General features: G+C 36.9%; 1 protein-coding gene across 2 annotated transcripts in view; it reads left to right on the top strand.

The window, feature by feature from the left end:
- Positions 1 to 26,687, top strand: part of LOC145691617 (tyramine receptor 1-like) — a 1,380,953-nt gene that overhangs the window by 1,045,785 nt on the left and 308,481 nt on the right. The gene's annotated exons all lie outside the window — the stretch shown is intronic.

Genomic DNA, 26,687 nt, shown 5'->3' with positions numbered 1-26,687 from the left:
CTATATCCATATCTTAGTTCACTAAGGACGGGTGTCAATTTTTGTCACTTTTTACTTTTTTTAACCATAGATGGCCTATCAGTATATCTACCTCTCATGACACTAAACGTTCCAGTTTTAGGATTGTTGCAGTTGTAAAAAGGCTAGTATTCATTAACAAGTTCAATTTTTGCTTTCGTGTTTTGCTTATTCTGCAAAACTAGATTTTGTGACAACCGCCCTTAGTGAGCTATCATACAAATATAAGTTACTATTGTATTAATGAAATTTAAACTGATCATGTAGCACACGAGATAATTGAGATGCACATAATTTAGTAATTTGAGTAATTAAGCACTGTAATTCATATGTTGATTCTCTTAAAAATAGACTTCGGAAACACATCTTATCAAACCTATAAATTGTATCGGGAAGTACTATACAGGGTGTTTAAAAAAACGAAAACGTTAGGGAGGTGATTCCTGACATCGAGATAAGACAAAAATTATAGGCCAACCTGGGTGCATAAATGTTTCCTTTCGGAGTTATAGGCTGCTGAAAACATGAAAAAATGAACTTTAAACGTCCATACCTCCAAAACTATACGATCTACCGTAGTCGGGTCAAGTCTTCACTTAGGAACTAGCATGTACCCTATCCAAATATCCAAGTTTCAGAATCCTGTGGCAATTTTTATAGAGATAATTATTGATGCGCACTTCAAATTATGTGCCCTTTACCAAACACCCTCTGTAAAAAAAAAAAAAAAAAAAAAAAAAAAAGCGAGTATTTTGGGAATCTGAAACATGTATTTTTGGAAAGGGCACATATTATTTCCTAAGTGAAGTCTTGACCCGACTACGGTAGATCCCATAGGTTTGGACCTATGGACCTTAACATTTCATTTTTACAAGTTTTCGGCAGCCTATAACTCCGAAAGGAAGCATTTGTGCACCCAGGTTGGTCTACACTTTTGGTCTTATCTTCGTGTCAGGAATAACCTCCCAAAGGTTGTCGGTATTGTTTTGAAACATCCTGTATATAAAAACCGTATCCAGAAGCGTATTTAAGAATTATGATGTGATTTTTAAACAAATCTATTTGTTTCTTATTTCTTTTTATAATAAACTGCCTATGAAAATTTGGAATCATTTGGAATCTTCTCGTCAAACTCTTTCGTTCGATATCTCATAGAAGTTTATCCACTTGGCTACATGGTTATCATATGCGGCAAGAGACAGCAATGCTATTTTGTTTTTGATGGTAACTCCTCCAGCGGTCCAGATAACGCTAATCTGTAGATCAGTCATTTCCAACGAGACTAACATGACATAGAAGCACACGTTTGCAAGTATTGAAATGACAATGACAAATATCAGGCCAAGGAAGGAGAAGGGGTGATGAGGAATGAGGAGGAGGGAGGATGAAATAAGCAAGTGTTACCAGTGTATTTGTAGTCCTGGATCCACGAGTAGGATGCCTACAAAACCATTGACTATACTGTTAAGTTCTTGTTTACTTCCCACTACTGTCTGTTCCAGCGCCAGTATTTTTAAGCCAGTTTCCAAAACTACTCGTGTTTCTCTTCGTGTATTTTACTCAGAAGGAGAGAAGCTAATTGTGACGTCACACAATATGCAGTTGGACAGTCTCCTAAAGATCTATATCATATAGAGGCTCATAAAGTCATAAAAAAACTTTAATTTACAAACTACCCACTAAATTATATTTTACATACTTGATTTCTGTATTTTAACAATACGGAATTAAGCTTCCGCCACATGACGTGCTATATATTCTTTTCTGGAGAGATAGTAAATATATCAACACCTAATTCAGCAAACGTTATTAAATCGTTTAGGTTTATACGGGAATTTTCGGTTTTGAGTATCATTCATTTTGAATTGCGCTTTACAGAGATAAATACAGTTTTACTGCTTGAGCCTATGAAAAGCACATTGACGAATTAATGTTAAGCTGTTCAGATTTAATATGAGAATTTGAATTTAGATAATGTGATGAAACAGATAATAGACTGCTCTATTGAATTTTACTTGAAGACATACACTTAGTGTCGCACTTACTGAGATTATGACGATTGTAGCTACATCTCAAAACAAAATTGAAAAACAAATATATATATATATATATATATATATATATATATATATATATATATATATATATATATATATATATATATATACCTAGTTATCTCGTAAATACTTTCACAAAGTTTGGAGTGGCGCTCTAGGCATCCGGAGTGGTACAGTGCTGCCATCTGTGTTTAAAGCGGAAGATACATGTAGTATGTGTTTGACTGTTCATGACATACGTTGATATTGTACTGAGTTCTGATGGAGTGGGGCGATTACGAAAATCGTGTAGCAATAATTGCACTACACAAGGTCGGGAAGACAGCAGGTGAGACTTTCAACCTCCTGAGAACCCTACAAATCAGCAAGAGATTCGTGTATCGCGCCATACAGCGATACACTGAGACAGGAATGGCAGCTGACCACGCAAGGTGTGGCAGACCACGAACGGTACGAACCCCGCAGGTCCAGAAAGCAGTCGCAGCAAGAATTCGAAGAAATCCTGTTAGAACACAAAGTGTGATGGCTGCTGAGATGAACATCAGCAGAAATGCCATGTCTCCTGTGCTCAGGAGTGACCTACATCTACGGGCGTATAAGAGGCGGACTGGTCACTTTCTGACCCAAACTTAATGTCGCAGAGGGTCCTTAAATCAAAGAGACTGTTGCAGCGTTACGCCAATAATCTGCACAGAAAGATTCTCTTCACTGACGAAAAGGTGTTCACAATTGAGCAGGCCTACAACGCCCAAAATGACCTGTGTATGCCACGTCATCTACTGCAGCTGCTGAGGCAGCTCCATGTGTTCAGAGGGCACATCATTCTGCCTCAGTGATGGTTTGGAGGGGAGTGAGCTACTCAGACACAACCGAGCTGCATTTTTGCGAACAAGGTGTTAAAACATCTGCCAAGGTGTACCAGGACACAGTGCTAACACCTATAGTGAAACCACTATCTGCTACCATATTCCCTGGAGAAAGGTGTACCTTCCAGCAGGGTTCCGCTCCAGGCCACAAAGCGAAAACACTTCAGGAGTGGTTGGCACGGAACGTCCCCGACTTCATTTCTACCGTTGATTGGCCTTCTAGCAGCCCGGAGCTTAACCCGGTGGACTAGAAACTATGGGCAGTCCTTCAGGCAAAGGTCTGCCATAAACGGCATCCATCTTCCATCTGTTGACAGTCTGAAACAATCCTTGACCCAAGCAGTGAACAATTTTCCTATGGACGTGTTGCGTAATGCCATTGACCAGTGGCCGGACAGACTTAGTGTCTGCATCAAGGCCAAGGGGGGACATTTCGAAAAATAATTCGTGCGTCAGGTGTACAATATATCATTGTAAAACATGACCAAAATAAATTGCCTTGGTGTTAATACTCTCTGTGTTATTCACATTCAAACTTGTGACAGTATTTATGATATAACTAGATATATACGAAAATTCTATATTTATATATATATATATATATATATATATATATATATATATATATATATATACGAAAATTCGAGAAAATTGCTGTAATAATTTTCGCAATAATTTTTATAGAGGTAGTTGGTGAGTACTTCAAATTATATGCATGTAGCAAAACTCCTTCTATAAAAGCTATTGCGTGAGTACGTTAGGATTCTGAAATATTGAGTTTTGGATAGGGCACATATTAGTTGCTAAGTGAAGTCTTGACCCGACTACAGTAGGTCCCATAGTTCTGGAGCTAAGGACCTTTAAAGTTCTTTTTTTATGTTTTTGACAGCGTATAACTCCGAAAGGAAGCATTTGTGTACTCAGGTTAGTCTATACATTTTGTCTTATCTTGGTGTGAGGGATCACCTCCCAAATGTTGTCGGTGTTGTTTTGAAACACCCTCTATATACATACACCTCACAGATCTCATTAAGCTGAAAAAATGATATGCAGAAATGTGAAAGCTCGTCTGTACTTTTAGAGAAAATGGAGAAAATAAGCATATTAATAGAACCAAAAACTATATACAGTACGGAAAGCATTACCACTTGTGTGTGTGTGTTCTTTGTTATGACACCAACACTGCTATAATTCATATTACGGATAACGAGATATAGCCTAAAACACATTTTATAAGGAAATAAAATTTATACAGCTCACTGTCGATAATATTTGACATTTTTAAAAATCTTTCTGGATGAAAATGTTAGATATATATGAAAATTATATATTGTATATAGAGCAAGATACACTATTAATTAGCAGATTGTAGTTTGGCTTTTCTATCTGTGACACATAATCTTTACGCAGTTGTTATTTGTTATGATGAGCACTAATAATCATTCCATTTTTATTTTAAAATAACAATTTACTTCTTTTTGTTATGTTTCTTTGATGTTTACCAACAATGTTTTACGATCACATTTAACAGTGATTCGCTATGACTTACATAAACGTAATAGAAAAAAAGAACAGATTTATTGATTGGTTTTGAGTTTATCGTCCCTTTTAGAGACGAGACTATGTGAAACATGGACTTACTACATGAGCTGCAGCTGAGAATCGAACCTATATCTACCACTCAAAAGGCGCGTATTCTAACTTCTTAGCCACAAGGAAGCCGAGAAGAAAGAAAAACAAAAATGAGTATACACACACTTTACAAATATTTTTTACAAAAGAAAAAATACATTGCATAGACGAATTTTGAATGAAGTGTGTATTGGGAGAGTAAAGTAATAATGACCAAACAAACTAAAACAGAGCGTAAAGGGACCAATAAAAGTCTGTGAAAAGTAAATGCCTCTGAAACCAACCTGAAAATTGCAAATTGCAACATGAGTCTTGTTCGATATATCTTGGAAAACGAAAGAACTTTCGCAAGAAACAAGTGTTCACCTCTCAAGGGGTTTGCTATAGCAGGTGATCAACCCTTATCGAAACTGTAAACTCTTATGCGGGCTGTGTATAATAATAATAAAAACATTTCTAATAATAAGAAAAGCTCTTTTAGAGTTGGATTACTACTGAGGTGGTGGTTTCGAAACGGCTATTGTGAGGCCTTGGATTTCTGTTCTGTGATGTATGGTCCTGCGGGCTTACATGAAGAAATCTGAAACCTGAAATCTGGTGAAAAATATAAATATATATACGATGGCGAGGTGTGTGATTTATTTGGTAGCCAATTATAAGTTTCTAAGCGTTTCGACTTCAATGTAAGAGGAACTACAAAATTAGAGTTTGTAGAAATGAATACTCAAAGAAAAAGGAAGTTTCAAAGCATTTCCCTGTTAGCGTCTCTTAGCAGTTCTATTCACTGTTCTTCTCATGCGCCTTAAGGTAAAATGCTGAAACTGTAAACTTTGACTAACAAGCAACTCAGATGTTTAACTTATTTCTTTCAAAAACTCAAAGAAAAAAGAAAAGATAAATACTCAAATATTTGTTAGAAACTCTGCTGAATACGCTGTACAATTTAAGCATGAAATACGATTAGGGCCGGTTCAACACATTTTGTCGCCCTAGGCCAGATTTCCGGAATCGTCCCAAACTCCTAAATAGATAAACCACTCTCAAAACAGATGTAGTTCTTGTGTTGCAGATTACAACAACCAAATTGTTGTCAGCAATGGATCGAGGATTAAGTTGTAGCTACACAAAGTCTCATTGTTGACTACACCTTTTTATGGAAGGATCCCTCACAAAGCTTAATGTATGCATAGTCCATGATGCAGAAACGGCTTCATGCGAAATTACTAGTACATTAAATTTATTTTCCAGTAATATATAAGGCGTGGAAAAAGATGTAAATAGCCGTTTCTGGGTTTGGTGTCGCCCTGCCTGCCCAAGCAAAGACGGGCTTATGTACAATGAAATATATGACCGTAAATTCATTTTTGAGAAAGTAATTAAAAATAAAGTAAAACGTGAACTTAAGATTTAAAGACTTTGCAATTTTAAGTCCACCTTTTAGTTCTCGAATCTTAATGCTGACAATGGAAAATCTTAGTACATTAGTACAGTTCAATCCACTAATCTATTAGTCTGTCTACTTGCCGACAGTATCAGTAAGACAGATTTTTCAAATATGATTCTAGCGTATCGTGGATAACTTCCATATCTTAGCTTTTATTCATTTATTTATGCAGGGGGCGCGGTGGCTCAGTGGTAGAGCGTTCATCTCCGGTGCTTGGGGTCCCTGGTTCGATCCCAGCTCGCGCCGTGTGGACTTTGTGGTGGACAAACACCGTGCTCGTGGGTTTTCTCGGGGTTCTCCCGTTTCCTCCCACTTTCTTCATTCCACCATTTCACTCATTTCTCATTATCACCGTCTCCTTTAGCCTAACCGGCATAACCGTGGGACGCAAAACTTAAAGATTTCATTTCATTTTTTATTTATGCACACCATCGTGTTAATCGTGAAAGGAAAAAATAAATTCAATGCTGGCATCCCCATTACCCCTAATCACTCAATTCCATTATTTACGCAGAATGTCATATTAATCGTGACGAGGACACATAGCCTCAATGTTGGCGTTCCCATTATCCCCCTAATAACTGCCTTTCATTATTTACTCAGGCTGTCGCATTAATCGTGACGGGGATCCACAGCCTTAATACTGACGTCCGCATTAATTACCCCTAATCATACAATTCCATTATTTGGCAGACCGAAAACGGTAGATATCTATCATTTCTGCTTTCAATATTTATCTTTATAGAGCAAGAAGAATAAGATATATGGATAAATATTTTTGAAATGTATGTTTAATCACCACTGACGTAACTTTGGTTCTCTCTCAACTGAATTTTAATTTACATAGAAGACAGGTATATTTTCAAAATTTAATTAGAAAATTTTAAATAAAATTAAGAAAATAAGTAATTTGTCCAACCTACTCATATTTTTACTTGTTTAGTTTCACTTTTTACTTTTTCTTCTCAAAATTATATACATATATATATCAGGGCGTGAATTCTTTATGAACCGTAAATGACCAAATACTACGGTTTAAATCCATAGAATATAAAACAAATCTCTTCGCTGAAGTTTAAATGTAACGTAATTCTTATGAATATTCATGTGCTCGTTCGTGCGATGAACATGGATGGCTATCACTATTTTTTTAAAAAATTAAATGACTCCGATTAACGTCAAGCGAGAAGAGATACGCCCGCCTTACTATGTTTTTTTTTTTTTTTGTTTTTTTTTAATCATCAATTTCGCCAAGGTGAGTTTTGAAGCAAAGAAAGTATCCAATTGATTTCTGATTGCCTTTATGTTTGTATTTAAATTTCTTTGAATAGGACAAAGCATTAAGTCTGGAAACATTATACATTACAAGCATAATATACGCCACTGTTCGGAAAAATATGTGTCACAGTTTGGAGTATGTCATTAACTCTGAAAATAAATCAACGATACTAAATACAAACTGTTACTTAATACTATATATTCTTCAAACACAATACATAAGTATATAAATAGGTAAAAAAAATACGAAAATATAGGTAAATAATAAATTCAATTAGATTGGTAAAGAAAGATATGCATTTTAACGTTATAAAAGTTTTTTCAACTTTCTCAAACACTACGCATGATAATTTATCCTCAAGTATGGCATTTTGTTCTACTCGATGTAGTTTTCCGATTGGTATATAAGGTTAAGGAATAAGTTATGATTTTTATTTATTTTTGAAAAAATCACACAAAAAGCAAACGAATTGTCAAAATGTTTCATGTTGTTTAAAACAGAAATGAAATGAAATGAAATCTTTGAGTTTTACGTCCCACGGTTATGCCGATTAGGCTAAAGGAGACGGTGATAATGAGAGATGAGTGAAATGGTGGAATGAAGGAAGTGGGAGGAAACGGGAGAACCCCGAGAAAACCCACGAGCACGGTGTTTGTCCACCACAAAGTTCACTTGGCGGGGGCTGGGATCGAACCCGGGACCCCAAGCACCAGAGGTGAACGCTCTACCACTGAGCCACCGGGTAAAACAGAACTGTTCGCTCTAAAAGACAACATGTGATTTTTTTTTTATTGATTTAGTGTCTTTTCAGAGCACTAACATTGAATGTGAAGCTGGCAACGCTAAGCATTTTCGAGACTATTTACTTCTCGCACTCTCTATTTACTTACAATCAAGTTGTTAAGAGCACTGCAAGCTACGCGTGAGATTTGTACTGTATCTTGAGAAGGAGCAATGTATCAAAGTCGTGTTTCAAAAGTGAAAAATTCCTTCTCAGAGATGGATCACATATCGGACGACCAATTAAATTCGATGAAAAAGGGATGATTACCTTAACTATAAAGATCCACTTCAAATGATCAAAGAATTGGTAGAGTAGATGGATTGTGACTTTAAAAAAACTGTGATAAACCACCTTCACTTAATGGCAAAATTCAGAATCTCGACGCTTGGATGCCACACAATATACTGAAAACTATAAAAATTAAGGTTCCATAATCGTAGTCGGTTTATCGGCTCGACATCGCTTAACACATTGCCACAGACAGTTTTCTTTACTGCATTATCGCCGACAATGATAAATACTACCCTTACGTCAATATGAAACAGCGAAAAGAATGACTCAGGCTCAACAAACCAGCGACTTCACGAACCTTCATCATCGAAAGACCACGTTTTGTGTATGGTGTGAGTGGGAGATCATAATTCATTACAAACTACTTGAGTTTAACCAAACACACAATGCAGAGCTCTACGTTCAGTAACTTGACCGATTCAATAAAGCAATTCAGCGGAAAAGACCAAATAACCGTAATAATTTTCTTATCTTACATGATCGCGTCCGTCTTCACAAAGTCAACATGAACAAGAAGCCACAATTAAACAATCCAAGTGTGTCGTGTTCCCTCATACTTTGTATATATTCTAGACTTGGCTTCATTAGATATTCATCTCTCTCGATTGCTTTCCGCTGTGTATCGTTCAATAAAGACATGTAGTGATGGGTTGGTTGAATGATTTTTATCGAGTAAATACCGGACGATTTCTATTGCGAGACATCAAAAATCTTATTTGATGATAGAAGAGAATCGTAAACAACAACGATTATTATATTATTGATTAATTTGTTGAAGTTTGTTTGTTGTAAATAAATTTTAAATAAAAGAAAACGCTAATTAACTATTCCGAAACCCAATATGTCTTATCTTTGGATACTATTATAGACAAATGAAAATTAAAGTCTAAGAATTAGTCATAATTTATTGCTATATCTCATTTACTATATTGAACACAAGTCATATTAGAAATATCATAAAAATAAACTTACCATATATATCATAAAGATATTTTACGTCAGTATCAACTCACCCTAATAGGTGATGTAGTGACCTAATTCACCCATTTTTTACGTTTACAAAAAGTAATTTTCTCCATTTTCTCGAAACTACACATGCAAATTTACACTTACACATACATTTTTATTCCCTTCAATGAGCTCTACCGATTGGCATACAAAGTGAGCCAGAAGTAGGCTTACATTTTGTAGGTCAAAAGTAGCCTTACACTTAATGTGTCAAAAGTAGTTTTACACTTACTGTAGCAGGTCAGAAGATACCTTGCACTTAGTATGTCAAAAGTAACTGTACATTTAGTATGTCAAAAGTATCCTTCACTTAGTAGCTCAAAAGTAGCCTAATACTTAGTAGATGAAAAGTCCCCTTATACTTAGTAGCTCAAACGTAGCCTTACATTTGGTAGGTCAAATGTAACCTAACACAGAGTAGTAAGTACGCACTGCACAGTACATTTAAGGGCATTTATTATATTCATATTTGTTCAATACTGTTTACATACATTAACTTAATACTATATTTATCATTTGTTAAAATACAGTTTCATCCTTCTTCAACATTTTAACATGCTTCGAATCTTTTCATCACACTATATCACACACTAGGACACAAAACCCTATCTGCATCAGTTTGAATAAATGTATCTGACAGGTGAGATACACTCTTTTACTTCTCAACTGTCCTTGTAAACCTCTTTCTTTACTGCACCCCAAAAATAGAACTCCATGGCCGTTAGGTCAAGTGAGCGTAATGCCTATTCGACGCTGCCCCCTTCTCTCAAACCAACGCTATGTAAAGGTTTGGTTAAAATAGTTCCTTACTACCAAAGTGTAATAGGGAGGTGCTTCGTCTTATCTTACTTAAAGAATAGTTCGGCAAAGTTAGCTCTGGTGCTGAGTTACGGTATTGTCATGTGACGAAGTACTTCTAGATAAATCGATCCATTCGCTGTTTCATACAAAAACTCATTCGATAACACCTTCGATTGACCATACACCCCACACTGTAACGCCAGGCTGGTTCACTTGAAAAATGATAGTAGCATGAGAATTGTAATCCGCCCAGTAGACGTAATTACGCCTATTTAAGAAACCTAACAATTTGGAACAAAGTAAACTGACATGATGAAAGGTTTGACTCCAAACATTTGATCATGGATCAGTTCTCTGAACTGGACATTGGAGAGTTACCAAAATTGTTCAGCACTTGAGAAAATAGATTCATAACATTTCTAAAACGCAGGTAAAGGATATACTTTACGGTACGGTTTGCAGTTATTGTCTGAAAAAAAAAATAGATAAAACGTTAAACCAGTAGTAAAACAACTGTAAAGCTACTTTTCTGCACACGGTACATATTCTCATATCTTTGTACATTTTCCTCAGTTAAATATTAATTATATTGTACCAAGTATTTTTTTTTCTGTTTGCAATAACACGAGAGAAATATTCTGCTACTTTGTTGTTGTTGTTGTGGCCTTCGTTCTAATAATATGACAAAAACGAATTTGTACCACCCTTCTGACTGACAGTGTTTCGTTTTCTAATTATTGATTTACGGGGCAATGTTTTTCTTTTTTTTTCATTTAAGGAAATTTATTTGGAAAATATTTTATACAACTAAACAAACGGTGTTGCAATTCAATTTATAAGGATTGAAACTCACTTATGTGTGCTACTGGCACATGCACATTTTCTCACTCGGTTGCGAATGCAACGTTATATGTCGGATGTCAGGGAAATGTGTGGTTAATATAAGACAAAAGGGTCAACTTAAAGCGTAACAGCAATGATATTTTACATGAGTAAGAAAAACACTAAAATAATATTGTTTTCATACAATGAAAAGAACGTACCGCAATCATTACAAAGTCGCTTTGTAGTAGCCACAGTTCATCTTTCGATGAGTTGACATGATTTTCTTTTTCACTTAGTTCCATCACATCATTCTCATGCATGTAATTTATTAGCCCGTTCCTCTTTAAGCTGAAAGTAGTATTTGGAGAAAATGTAAGATTTAGATCAATTTGAACAATTACAGATATTAGTTTCAACATGTTTTGTCAGGTATATGCCAAACGCCACTTGAATCTCAAATACTCTGAGTGATGAAAGAAAATCGAGACTTTTTCGTAACAGATTCTAGCAATTTTCTACATTTGTTTCCCAATTATCCTGACAGAGTACTTCTATTATTGATCTATTTTAGGGTGAACACTGACTTTTCTATCTGATGAACATTGATTGAAGAGTATATGAAAAGATAGTATTAAAAACATACAATTATTTGCGCGACTTAATGTTTCACTCACATATAGTGGAACTGAAGCTATTCTTAGAAAAAAATATTGAATAAAACAAGCAGGTTAGTAAGGTATCCCCAGAGCAATAATTCACGACTGCATGCTCCATGACATCAAAATGTGCTGCTCACATTCCCAGTAAACCACACGGAGAGAACGAGAAGCACACAAACAAGTTGTTTTTTTTTTAAAAAAAAAAAACATTAATCAGAGGAGGTCAAGATTATTGATGCCGCAGTTGATACTATTGCAAATATATTATCCGTAAATCTATGACTGCTCTTACACAATAAGGGTTCTTTCATTTTTTTCAACCTAGCTCCTTCTCTTCTATTTTTTCCATATTTCTCTATGTCGTTCCTTCAGTCTTAAAAGCGTCATACATGAACTATTTTGAAACGAATGATTTAGAACTAACATATGACATGGAAATCTTAATCATGAGTTAGATGTGAAAGATCAAAACGAAAGTACCCAGTAAGCTCTGTTTTATCTCAAAATTCGTACCTTTTTATATGGTATGATTAATGATCCCGACGACGTCGAGCGAATTTTATTCAGGAGTGAGCCGTCAGATGATTCGCCGTTAAGTAACTCTTCGGGCTTAAAAATGGACGATGATGACAAGGAGTTGCCTACAACAGATATGCCGTATAGACTTAGTACAAATGGAGGTATGTCCTCACAAGTGAATGAGCCGTCGTCATCGGTAATGTTCGTTGAGAAATCTCGTGAAGATGCAGATAGAAAGAAAACTGTAGACGAGTTTTATGCAGCAACTTACTGTGCAGCACAATATAATCAAAACATTCCTCGTACGTTGGCCATTACAACACGCCAGTGTTTCACGGAAGTAATTAAGGGCCACCTGGGCTGTCTTCATCAACATTCGAAATTAACTGAAATCTATCAGTTGCAATAGCTTACCGAGCGAAGTAGATCAAGTGGTAGAGTGTTGGCTTTGCATTCGGGAGGTAGCGATTCGATTCCCGCTTTCGCCCATCCTGGCTGGAGTTTTCCAGAGTTTTCCTCAGTCTTTGCAAGCAAATGCCGATGATTTGGTACCTACCAACCTGCCCTGGCCGATACCTTCCTAAATTCTTTCTATTGTTATTGTTGTTGTTAGATATCCAGTATAAAATAGCATCTGAGCTATATCTGGTGATTGTTAAATAAATAAATATCAAAACAAGACTCTAAACGTGCTGCTGCACGGAAACTATAGTTTAAAAAATACAAGACAATCTCGTCATCTTACATCAACTTTATAGTGTATGGGAAGAATGTGAAAACCTACGACTAAAAAGGAACAACGCCTATACAACTAAAATATTTTTTTGAAAGAATGGCTCGAATATTGCTCCTATATTGACAGCATGAAATGTAGGGCGATTTATGTGTTATATGCCAATCAAACATAAACGCTATCCTCAAGATCCGAAACAATCTAGTAAAAAGAAAGAACCTACAAGCAGCACAAGAACATTTAAACCTAACTGGAGTACAACGTCGCTATTACCAAGAGCAAATAGAGCAAACTGAAAACGGTTCATATGTTCAGGTATTAGTATATAGTTCAATTATGTTTAAAATGTATATAATCCGTCTGCGGCTCAAGCGGTCGCGAGTAGCTATTTTAAATCTGCTCTGAAGTTGAAACTGTTTATAATGAAAACAGCAAGCAGCAACACACATACAATGCCAACGAAACTCATATCTGTAAAAGGAACTGAATGTGGTCTTTAGTTACCTAAATGATTGCCTCATAAAATGCTACACAGGGACGAATTGATTTTGAATTGATTTTATTTAGTGACAACACAGTGGGATCAGAACAAGAACAACACCGTGGTCCAATACCTCGCATGCCGCTTGCTACTGCTGAAAACAAGAATATTTCTCTAAATTTCCTTCTTATTGGGCATACACGCGTCTCGTCAGATCGAATGTCTGGACTCATGAAATTGAAATACGGAAAAGTGATATTCTTATTTTCGAGACTTCGTGCACTGTACTTCCAGCATCCCCCTCTGATTACACTCTCGAAGTGACAATCTACGACCCAGTTATTCAAACAAGCTATGTAAAGTGGAATACGTTTTTGCAGCATTACTCTTCCACAATGCTCAACGTCACAAAATATCATAATTTTTTCTTCACATCACAGGTGTCAGTCGAATGTAAAGAATTCGCTTACATTCAGTTAGGCATCCTAGTCAAATTCAAACCATAATAGGAAATGATGTTGTTGCTGGAGAAATGAAACCAGAATGTTGATCACTGAAGCGTCAGTTGTACCAATACAAAGAAGTCCGTCCTTTGTATAAGGTAACCAAGAAAGTTTTGTCGCTTTTTTTGGAGGTCTGTGTTCCATTGGCCCTCACACCGTGCGTTGAATGCGAATGGAGACAAGGCAAAGGTCAGATTGTTGGTGTGGGTATACCCAACATACTACCTGGTTGTAGCAGTTCAGTTACACCATGAACTAGCGTAAGGATAGAGTGAACATGCGACCTCCACAGAGCGTCATAAGTGCATATATATACTCTACGAGCTAACTGGGATAAAATGCCGGTGCGGTGGGTCGGAAGATATGCCGGCCTTTGGTAAATGTGTCGTGACTACGCGGACAGTGCAGCGGTGGGTTAACAAATTTAAGCATGATGACGAAACACTCGAAGACGCACTACGTGCCGGAAGACCAACTCATGTACAAAATGAAGATCTTCAGGCAACAATTAAGGAGAACAGTGGCCAGACATGTGGCGAACTTGGACTACAATTCAGTATGAATGAAGAATCCATTCGGCAGCACCTCCATCAATTCCGGAAACACTACAAGGTGGTCGATGAGTCCTAGGGGCCATAAGGCAAGATTAGCAGACACTTGTGTTTGTTTTTTGCTGTCTCCTCTGAGGAAGGAGCCATTTTTGGACAGTGTGTTGATATGTGATGAGAAATGGGTCATGTACAAAGCTGGACGGCGTAGTCATCATTTTTTAGCATCCCATGAAGCGGTTCCAAAACAGCCGAAACGAGCACTGCATCAGAAGAAGGTCCTTCTGTATGTTTGGTGGACTACTCGCGGCAGCATCCATCGGGAACTGTTAACAGATGGTCAGAGCTTCAATGCAACTGTGTACTGTCAACAGTTGACTCATGTTCAACAAAAACCAAAAATTCTGGAGCTAGCATCTGAATCGCAATGAAGCCCTCGTGATATAGGGTAACGCTAAGCCTAACGTGGCTAGGATGACTCGGGACACCATTCTATCCCTTGGATGGGAAACACTATTGCATCTGCCATCTCAATGGACATTACACCCTCCGATTATCACCTGTTCTATTCCCTGGACAATCACCTTCAAGGACACTAGTTCAAATTCCTAGTAGAGATACAAAATGCACTTGATATCTTCTTCGCTTCACGACCTACTAAGTTCTACCGCGATGGATCCGTAGCCTTCCAGAATGTTGGCAGAAGGTCGTTGATGCTGACAAATAAAAAAACGACAATACTTTCTTGGTTACTTTTATATATAAATCCAGCGAACGGAGATCAATTCCTCTGCAAAGCCACAAGAGAAGTTCGGGATGAGAAGACAGTGAGGTTGAGGAAGGGTGCTTTCTGGTGTCGATGTTGTGGCCGATTTTTGTCGATTTTTGAATGTGACAAACGACATGTGTATAGCAGGGTTTGAAGGTAGGCTATAAATACGGTCAAAACTTGAAAATTTGCTTTTTCTGCATGGTGAAACTATTTTGTTTTATTTTATGGAAATAAACAAAGAGCAAAAGGAAGAAATAAAGAGTCTTGAAGGTTCTTTCGTATGTGAATTCTCTCTAACTTTCTCTCGTAAATGGAGGTTCAAATTCTATTAAGCAAGCCTTCGAATAGTTGCCATGGCAACGCATGTATGTAACAAGAAAAGAGAGAGGGGAGAAAGAGGACTGAGAGAAAAAAGAATAGACGGAAGTGACGAAATGCACAGAGAAGTACAAAGAGAAAAGAAAGAAAGCGAGTTATACTCAGTAAAGCGAGGTCGGTCGGATGCAAGAAAAGCCGGAAGTACTGTAGGTAAAAGCGGATGTAAAAAGTGAATAGTAATCGACCCAATCTCATAGATCTTTCCATAAAAAAGGAAAGTATTTTTCTTCATATAATTCCGTTTTTATCTTTTCTCTCTCTCTAGTTTTTGAAAAGTGGTGAAAAGTCAAAGAGGGAGAAAAGAGTAAAAATGAGTGCAAAAACAAGTCTTTCAGCCTTTTGCTCTTCCAGTATCCATCACTTTATGTGTCCTCTTCATTTTCTCTCTCTCTCTCTCTCTTTTTCTTTATCTCGTACTCTCTCTCAAACACACACACGCACGAGCACCTAGGGACACACACACAGACACACCTATTAAGGCCAACAATGTAGTTGCGCGTGCTTGATTTATAGACTTATGTGGAGACTGTATTTAGGAAAAGAAAATCATTACTTTCTCCTCTACCTTAAAGAAATATTTCTTGCTTTATTTAGCCGGAAAATTTATGAAAGTAATACAAAAGATACATTTCTTAGTTTGTATATCCTTGTAGATACATGTAAAGCCCTGTGTAAATAGGTATTTCTTATTTTTAGCTATATTTATCTACCTATCTATCTATTTATATATATATATATATATATATATATATATATATATATATATATATATATATATATATATATATATTAGGGTGGTCCATAAATATCAATTTTCAGATCGAGGTGGTCTCACCCCCTAAAATGGTTCCATATGGGATCAAATTGAGCCAGGAGAAAAATTAGCTTCATTGAATAATATTAAATGGTGCCCCAGGCGCCCTAAAATTTTGAATCCGATTACAGTACATAGTATATGGGAAAAATCTGGAATAAACGCATGTAATTAAGGAACGGCTAAAGGTAATGCGAAGATACCCTGGATAATAGAAATAGAGGAAGAAGCATGCCTAATTTTGTATAGTACTGTCATTGCGACCATCTTGAAATCCGCCATCTTGGATTCAGGTCAAAATTTTTAAATAGAAAGAGGATCATGTGACATATCGTTTTGAGATATCGTTCTACCAGAAGCACAAATCTGGCACTATTTTAAGGATAGCTTTAGTCATGTAAGAATTATTACCTCTGAAAAGATTTCTCCTTTTCAGATTAATAATTTTTACACGACTAAAAATAAAGACATAAATTTGGCGTGAAAAGAACGAAAGGGATATGCACGGCTTCAAACGAAAGAGGAACACGAAACAAAATGCACTTCTGAAAATAATTTGTTTGAACTTTATACGCCAAAAGACATGGAGCAGTTCAAGTAATAAAGAGGAAAACCCAGTTGAGAATGTTAGAGAAAATGTAAATACGAATGCGTGTGTGCCCGGACCGTCCAAGAAATGTAAAAGGGGGGGAAACTAATTTTATTACTCAAAGACCGGTGTTTCTCTTAATCGATAAAAGATCAATCGTAGAGCAGCAATACATATTCTGACAGCGACGGCAGAGGCATTAGGCCATAATGTAGAGGAACTACCAATAAATCGGTCTTCCATTCTCCGATGCTGAGAGAAAACCTGTAGTGAAGTTGCACAGAACTACAAGAAACAATTTCAGAGTGCATCAAGTGCGTTAGTTGTGCATTGGAACGGAAAATTCCTGCTGAATTTGACTGGCAGAGAGACTGCCTGCAGGTTATCAATAATTATTACAGGAGATGATCATGAGAGGCTAATTGGTGTTCCCATTTTGTCGTCATCAAGAGAAGAACATATTGATTCTACTATAGTACATTCGCTTGAAGAATGGAACTTGGTAAAGTTCGTGCAGGCAGTTTATTGTGACACTACTCCTTGCAATATGGATCTTGTCAACGGTGCTTGCGTTCTATTCTGCTAGAGCAGTAGCTCCAAAATAACCTTCTATACCTTCCTTGTAGACACCACATTTATGAATTAGTTTTAAAATGTGTATTTGATAACTGTTGTGTTTCGTTGCATCTGGACCGGACGTTCTCCTATTGAAGTGTTTTCAGAACGAGTGGTCTAGAATAGATTGCACTAACTTTATTCCAGGAAATGATGATGATGATGTAACAAACAATATTTCCGATGTAAGAAATAAAGTATTGAATTTTGCTATCAAACTTGTAGAAGCAGGACACTGCAGAGAAGATTACAGGGATTTTTTAGAACTGACTATCATATTCTTGGGTGGCATACCTCCTTTGGTTTTCTTTGGTTTGCCTGGAGCAATTCACCATGTAAGGTGGATGGGAAAAGCAAGCTACTATTTAAAATATTTCTCTTTCGCCAACAATTTCGTTTAACGAAGCAAATAGAAACGGGTCTTCGGAGAGTATGCACTTTCTGATCCTACTATATGTTCACAGTTGGCTTAAATGTGATCAAACATCCCATTCACCATTACAAGATCTACAATTTTTGAAAGATTTGTACAGTTAAAGACAAATAGATGCTGAATTATCTGAAGTGGCTCTTTCTAAATTTTCACACCGGCTCTGGTACTTGACGAAGGAACAAGTAGCATTGGGGTTTTTTGATGATGGAGTTACCATAATTGAAAAGCAAAAAATGGTTGAAAGAATTAAAACTATAAGGGGAAACCGTGAAGCAGCAAAGAGGCTTGATGCAAGAGATGATACCATAAAAATTCTTGTGAAAAGAGAAATCAGTGATTTTGTTACAACAAACACACACATTTTCCTTGAGAGATTTAAAATACCCAAAGGGTTTCTTGAGTGTGATCGGACTTCATGACCAAATAACAATGACTATCTTCAAGGAAAGACAATAGTTTAATTCGTCCACGTAACAAGCGGTGTGCAGAAAAGGGAGTGTAACTAATAGAAGATTGCAACAACGTTCTTACAAAAAATGAGGACCACAAACAGTTTCTCTTGCAGATAATAAAGGCCAACAGACAATCTTTTCCTATATGCGACAAAGTGAACTATGTAGCAAATAAGATTCATAACTTACCAAAAAGATAATACATAAATAAGAGATATTTCAATTTCTTCCAAGTTATAATTTTTCTTTTTCCTCATAATGGTATATGAATCATCTTGATGGAAAAAATACATATTTGTAGTTCAAAGAGAAACAAGCAGTTTGTTTCAGTTTATGTAAAAGACTGCCAAAATTCCTACATATCTGTTCCATAACTGCAATAAAATAACATTACATGAAGCATTTTGTTTTTCATATGTAATAACTCTTACATGAATATAGGTAACTTGAAAATAATGCCAGATTTATGCATCTGGTGAAATGCTACCTCAAAAAGATATGCCACATGACCCTCTTCCTATTTAAAAATTTTGACGTGAATTCAAGATGGCGGACTTCAAGACGGCCGCCATGATAACATATACAAAATTAGGTTGGTCTCTTCCTCTAGTTCCATTATCCAAGATATCTTTTCATTCCCTTGAGCCATTTCTAAATTACGGGAGTTTATTCCAGCTTTTCCCCCAAACACTATGTATTGTAAACGCATTCAAAATTTTAGGTGGTTTGAGGCACCATTTAAAATTATTGAATGGATCTAATTTTTCTCTTGGCTTAATTTGGTTCTATATGGGACTATTTTAGGAGTTGAGTCTAAAGAAGTCTTAAATTTATTTTCCCCATATAAATTTGGATCACCCTAATATCTATCTATCTATCTATCTATCTATCTATCTATCTATCTATATATATCTATATCTATATCTATATCTATATCTATATCTATATCTATATCTATATCTATATCTATCTATATATATATATATATATATATATATATATATATATATATATATATATATATATATATATATATATACTTTTACGAGATTGGATAAATTGAAAGAGAAAATTCATCTCGTTCATATCTCAATAACATATCCCTAACAAATACACAGTAGATTTTATTGGTGATAAATGTTGGCGTAATATTCTAATCTGGTTCTTCATTTTTTTCTGACTCTGGAACCAAGTTTCAATAACAATAGTTTTTCTTGCGTTTTGAGACGAGCACTAAGAAAGGTAAATCTGTAGTATATTACACATGTTTTGTCACAAGATTATCACCATTCTGCATTACAAATATTTAGAAAGTACATGGTGTTCGTTTACTACAAAGCCAACTTCACGGGCTGGAATCGAACCAGAAGCCCATGCAACAGAGATGAGTACTTTATCATTGAATCAACAGAAAGAAACTGGTCTAGATAGGCGTAAAATCATATTCTCAAAATGAAAAGGACTCTTTTAAATTCAAATTTCAACCATATGGAGAAAGTAAGAACCTTTCTGTTTACCTAGTATATTTATTTCCTGGAATACCTGCTTTGACTTGAAGCTGACAATGAAAACGAATGCATAAATGAGATTAATAGATTGAATGCTTTTCGTTCAAACTTTCTAATATTAGGGAACGTGACTTTTATTTTCAAAATATTAAACAAAATGATAGCAGAGTCTTGAATTCTCTCTATACTGGTTTGTTTTCACTTCTGCAACAGAGCCAGGAACTTAAAAATGGAGTAGTCTACTTTTGTTCTTCAGATTTGGAATGCATGAACAAAAATAACAAGTTATTTTGTTTAAAACATTTTATCTAAAATGGGAGCAAGGTAGTTCAACGCTAGAGCAAATACTGTATCTTTGACACGAGGAGTTCCTGGTTGTATTGTAGTCTACGTGAGCTCGTGATGGGCAATATCATGGGATGAATCTTCTATATTTTTTTTTTCGTTTCGTTTCACGTTTTAACTCCATCAGGTCATTCATGATCATTAAGTTTTACTAATAATCCTTCCTTTAAATTAGAGAAATGGTATTCAATTTTTCTTTTCGTAGCCGTAATAACACTTATGCACTCAATAGCGTATTCCAAGAGTTATCCTTAATTCAAACTATAAAGGTAAATACACCAAAAGATAAATTATAGAAATTATGCATTACTAGTATCAATTACCCGTTTCGCTGGGTAAATTAAGAAGAAATAGTAATATGTTTCGTTAGTCAGTCACTTTTTACTGTTACTAAAGCGATTCTTGATATTGGTCATTTCGATTTATATATATATATATATATATATATATATATATATATATATATATATATATATATATATATTAGAGATAGCCAGAAGCGATTCCTGTTGGAACCGGTTTTTCGGATCTAGGTCTGGAATCGTTTTTTCGGATCCAGGTCTGGAACCGGGTTTTCGGATCCAGGTCTGGAATCGTTTTTTCGGATCCAGGTCTGGAACCGATTCTTCAGATCCAGGCCTGGAACAGGTTCTTCGGATCCAGGTCTGGAACCGGGTTTTCGGATCCAGGTCTGGAACCGGTTCTGAAAGCCTGATCTCCAAGAACCGGTTCCGCTGGAACCGAAACTTTGTGACGATCCCTACGCTAAACCCGAACTGCTGAAAGGCTGTGAATAGTGTGCTAGATGAAATGGTGGAAGCGACAGGCAGGCGGCAGCCGCTTGTATCATTTGGCTAAATAAACTGGGTAACTGGCAAACTCAATGATTAAACAGGCAAACTGGCCAACTCATTTGGCTAAACACCCACTGGTGGACCAAAATAAAAAGAAAAAAGAAACACTGAGGGACCATTTTTTTCTGGGCGCACAAGCGAGTCTGGATGGGGAGGACACAAGCGCATGGTCCTCTTTGCAGTGTTTTGAAGATGAAATTTGTGCCTCCTTTACTGGTCTTTGGGGGCTTTTGGATCCAAGCCTGCAACCGGTTCCTAAGATCCGGTTCTGGAACCGGGTTTTCAAATCCAGATCTGGAACAAGGTTCCTAAGATCCGGTTCTGGAACCGGGTTTTCAGATCCAAGTCTGGAACCGGGTTTTCGGATCCAGGTCTGGAACCGGTTCTGAAAACTGGATCTCCGAGGACCGGTTCGGAAGCGGTTCGGAAAACCGGATCTCCGAGAACCGGTTCCTCGCGACACTAATATCGGTCATTTTCGATCATTTGTAAATGTACTTCCCCTCCTTTAAGTTCCTTCGTTGAAGTGATGTAACAAAAATCATCTCATGTTCGAATTTCATCTATGTTGAAAATTTGATCGAGATCGGTTGAGTGGTACGAGTTATTAAGTTTTATTTATTGAAAATTTGATTAAGATCGGTCTTGTGGTTAAAGCGTGATGATGTCACAAAGACGGTCATTTTTATTCTTTTTACACACACACACACACACACACACACACATATATATATATATATATATATATATATATATATATATATATATATATATATCTTCCCTCCCCTCCCCCTCCCCTAAGTTCTACAGTTAAAGTGATATTATAAAAACTACCTCATGTCTGAACCTCATCTATGTTGAAAATTTGGCTAAGATCGGTTGGGTGGTTTAAACGTTGTGAAGTCACAAAGACAGTCACTTTTATTTTTACATTTTTGATATACAGGGGTAGACAAAAAAATCTAATGACACTTCATACAGAACAGGTAAGTTTAGCCCTCCACTGTATAACACGTGTTCCGGTTGCCGATCGTTTTTTGTTTTCAATGTGTCATATGGACCTTCCTTTTCCGTCAGCAGTAACCAGTTCACCTCTGAGTGTCGTGGTGTGAAAGTGGTGCGGTAAAATGGGCGACCTGACAGACTTCCAAAGAGGCATGATCATTGGTGCCCGTTTGGTTGGAGCTTCAGTGGCAACAGTGGCGAACATTGTGGGGTATCGATAGGCACTGTGTCCAATGTCAGGAGATCATACACAATTCATGGACAAACAACGTCTACAAAGCACAACAGTGTTCGAAATACAATCCTGTCAGATAGGGACCGGAGGGCATTAAAACGGATTGTAGCAGCTGAAAAGAAGACCACTGCAATGAAAATTACGTCTGAACTCAATTCCGGTCTACAAAACCTGGTTTCTTTGAAAACAGTGAGACGGGAACTTCATAAAATGAAAATTCATGGCAGGGCCGCTATCGCCAAACCCCTGGTCACAGCAGTAAATGCGAAGAGGTGTATCCAGTGTTGCAAGGATCACAAGGTGTGGACTCATAAACAGTGGAAACACGTAATGTGGTCCGATGAATCGACCTTCACCTGATTTCCATCAATCGGTCGTGTTTACGTATGGAGAACAGCGTCGCAGGCCTAAGACACAGACTGTCTGCTCCCAACTGCAAAACAGGGGGGTAGTTCTGTTACAGCATGGGCAGTGATATCGTGGTTTTCTGCAGGTCCCATCATAGTCCTGCATGGAATGATGAATGCTATGGCGGATGAGGCCATTTTGGGGAACCAGATTCTACCCATGACCAAAATATTGTTTCCTGATGGTGATGGCATCTATCCAGATGATTTATCACCCTGTCACGCTGCAAAAACGGTGAAATCATGGTATGAAAAGCATGACCAGGAGCTATCACACCTCCCCATAGGTCCCACAATCACTAGATCTGAACATTATTGAGCATTGTGGTCTCAGTTAGAAACGCGTGTTAGGACTCATTACCTTCCACCAGCATCCCTTAAGGAACTGGAGCATGTTTTGGAGAAAAAGTGGTACAAAATTCCACACACCGTAATTCAGGAGCTGTATATCTCCATTCCACGTCGGATTCAGGCTGTTTTGGACGCAAAAGGAGACCCCACACCATACTAGGTATGATTTTCACAGTTTTGCAAACGTTTTAGATTTTTTTTCAACCCCTGTATATCTCCCCCTCCCCCTCCCATGCGTTGCGCTGTACAAGTGAAATGAAGAAAACATCCCAGGTCCGAACCTTATCTATGTTCAAAGTTTGATCGAGATCGGTCGGGTGATTTAAGAGTTGCTAAGTTTTATTCATTTTCATATATTTCCCCTCCTCCCCTCCCCGTACCCTAAGATCTAAAAATGAAATGAAATCTTTGAGTTTTACGTCACACAGTTATGCCGGTTAGGCTAAAAGAGACGGTGATGATGAGTAATGAAGGAAATGGTGGAATGAAGAAAGTGGGAGGAAACGGGAGAACCCCGAGGAAACCCACGCACACGGATTTTGTCCACCACAAAGTTCACTTGGCGGGAGCTGGGCGGACCCCAAGCACCAGAGGTGAACGCTCTACCACTAAGCCACTGCGATCCTCCCCTAAGATCTAATGTCAAAACGAAATGATTTAAAAAAAAAAAAAGAACTTCCCAGATTTGTATTTAATATATGTTGAAAATTTGTTTGAGATCGATCGAGTTGTTCAAAAGTAATTAATTCACAAACATAGTTACTTTTATTTTTATATTTATTGATTTTTGTATATCTTACCTCCACCCCTCCCTGTCAAAGTGAGACGATAAAAATAATTTTAGTCCCGAACCTCATTTACATTGAAAATTTGATCAAGATCGGTCGGCTGGTTCAAGAGTTATTAAGTTTTATTTATTTTTTTTTATATGTCCCCCTCCCCCTCCGCTAAGTTGTAACGTCAAAGTAAATAGATGAAAACACTCCTATGCCAGAACTGCATCTACGTTGAAAATTTGATCGAGATCGGTCGGGCGGTTCAAGAGATTAAGAGTCACAAACATAGTCACTTTTAATTAATTAAGTAACCTGATTTTAAAACAAACTGAAGAATCATGTTATAAGTTAATGGAAATATGCTATTTGAAATATTACGCACTCGTACTAAGTCACCGCGTAGCCCTTGGGATAAGCGTACCTCGCCTGCAGTCTAGACAACATAATCATCAGAAGTTACAGAGGGAAGCACAATGTTTCCTTTGCTCGCAAAATGACACGAAAACTTGGTTCTTTTCACAAAACGTTTCTCGTCAGAACTTCGACGTTCTTTCAACTTCAAAGGGAGATATTTCGGAAAAACGTCTGAAACGAAAGTATCTTGTATTCGTTCTTAAACTTCAAATTTGAAAGAAAAGTGCTGTAACCTGAAATTTCGACTTTCTTCCTGTACTTACTATCGGTTCCAGGAGAAGCAAATTTTGCCACTTATTAAAGCGTTAAAGATTTAATATTTTAATATACAGGAGTTTATATTTTGCCAAAATTTACGTATCTCAACCTTAGAAACTGTGACCAAGTGAAACCAAAAATTAATGATTATTCAGATATTTACCAATTTAAATAAATCACTTGAAAAGAAGTGCAACTTATTAAATTAATATAGTTTTGAACCAACTGTTGCATTCAGAACAACTCTGATGCAACATAGAATGGAATCGTAGAAACCGACCAAAATGGTAGCAAGTTGAGTATTACACCATTCTGCGTGCACTACATCACTCGATTCAGTGAGAGAGGAAGAAGCCGGAAATGTCCGCCGAATTTTTGTCTCAGAAAAGACCACTAACATTTGATTATATTCAGATCCGGGAATAGAGGGACCAGTAGATGTGTGTAACATTGTCTCGATGTTCCTCAAACCACGCACTTACAGTTACAACTGCATGAATGGGTCTCATAATAATCCTGAAATATGTTGCCATTGCCTGGAAACATCTGAACTATGGGATGAATATGGTCCCTAAAATGCAACTTGTTCACAAGCAGTGAAGCAACGAGTAATCGTCAACACTGAGCCCAGTGAAAACTTGGATATTACGGCTCATAGCATCACAGAGTAGCATTCATTTCATAGCATCACATTCAACAAACCATACGCTGCCTTGGGCATCTGCTACATTCCAAACACGACCTGTAGTTTGGAATACGGTGAATGGTGACATATACGACCATATCTCATATTTTCAGGCATCAGCGTCCATGTTACAAATTGCATTTGACCATTGATGATGTGGTAAAGTATGATGGTCTCTTATCAACGGTTTTGCCGTTCAACCCAACCGCAAAGTCTATGCAATGTAACTCATTGGGAGTTATAAATGTCGACACTGGCCGTGGAAGGTTATGCTTGAATTCTTACGTTACTTGCACTGCATTCGTAGAACGGTTCTGAGTGACAATTCGCTTTAATGCTCAGTGGCACCTGTCACGGTGAATTTTCTTCCTAGCACTGTTACTCTTTGCCGTTGTACTTTTACCATGAGTTGTTTATATGTCGTGAGTTCTTCAACTTTGGACACTGTCCTTTGCAACACACGCAACGCACTTGCTATTTTCACCAGACTCGCAACACATCACTAACTGCCAACGATTTGCCCTCTTTGGAAATCAGAGAAATAGTCTATTTTGCAACTATCATCGTATACTCGGTTCCCTTGCACATTGCCATTCTACTGCCCCTCACATATTAAAGAGTTTGCCCTAACAAATTATCACAAACCGTCCAACTCTGTGGTAGCCACCTGCACATTGCAAACCCTTACATCTTATGCGTTTCGAACTCCAAATACTTTCATTAAAATTATAAGTATGATTTTTAGGTGAAAGAAGGCTTTTAGGAAAAATGAAACATATATTACGATTGTGCATAATATATTTTATTATATTTTTTAAAGTTGATTAGAATAGTTCAACCGGTTAATATACCAAGGTATAAAATGCTTTAACTTGCTAAGAATCTTGAAGCTAAGACATTTGTCCATACTCCCTTCTCAAAAGAAGAGAGAAGTTTCCTAAAATCCAGATAGAGGCTGAATGCTTGGGGGGGGGGGGCAGTCGTTCGAAGTCAATAGGTTTTATTTTAAATTTATAGCACAAAAGTGAAAATTCTTACGATAGGTTTTATTTTTTAAAATAAAAAAGTATCCTATTGTAGGGAGGGGCGATCGCCTACCCCCTGGGTCCGCCCTGGCTTAAGCTATTTTTAGATCTCGAGACACAAAACATGTGTGTGCAAAAATTGACGTCTGATAACTTTATAAACACTGTCATAAAATTTTGCATGTTTAACTTGGTACGTAATAATTTTGTTTGAAGAAAGTGTTAGTACTAGTTGAAGTGGACAAGAAGGAGAACGAATTAACACACTTGTCATGCATTAAACTAAGAGGTTTTCCCCTATATTCACAAAGGTAAATACTATA

This window comes from Thermobia domestica, chromosome 1, assembly GCF_964235325.1.
Source record: "Thermobia domestica chromosome 1, izTheDome1.hap1.1, whole genome shotgun sequence".
Lineage (NCBI taxonomy): Eukaryota > Metazoa > Arthropoda > Insecta > Zygentoma > Lepismatidae > Thermobia > Thermobia domestica.
The sequence above is the reverse complement of the archived record's forward strand: the minus strand, read 5'-3'. Positions and strand labels throughout refer to the sequence as shown.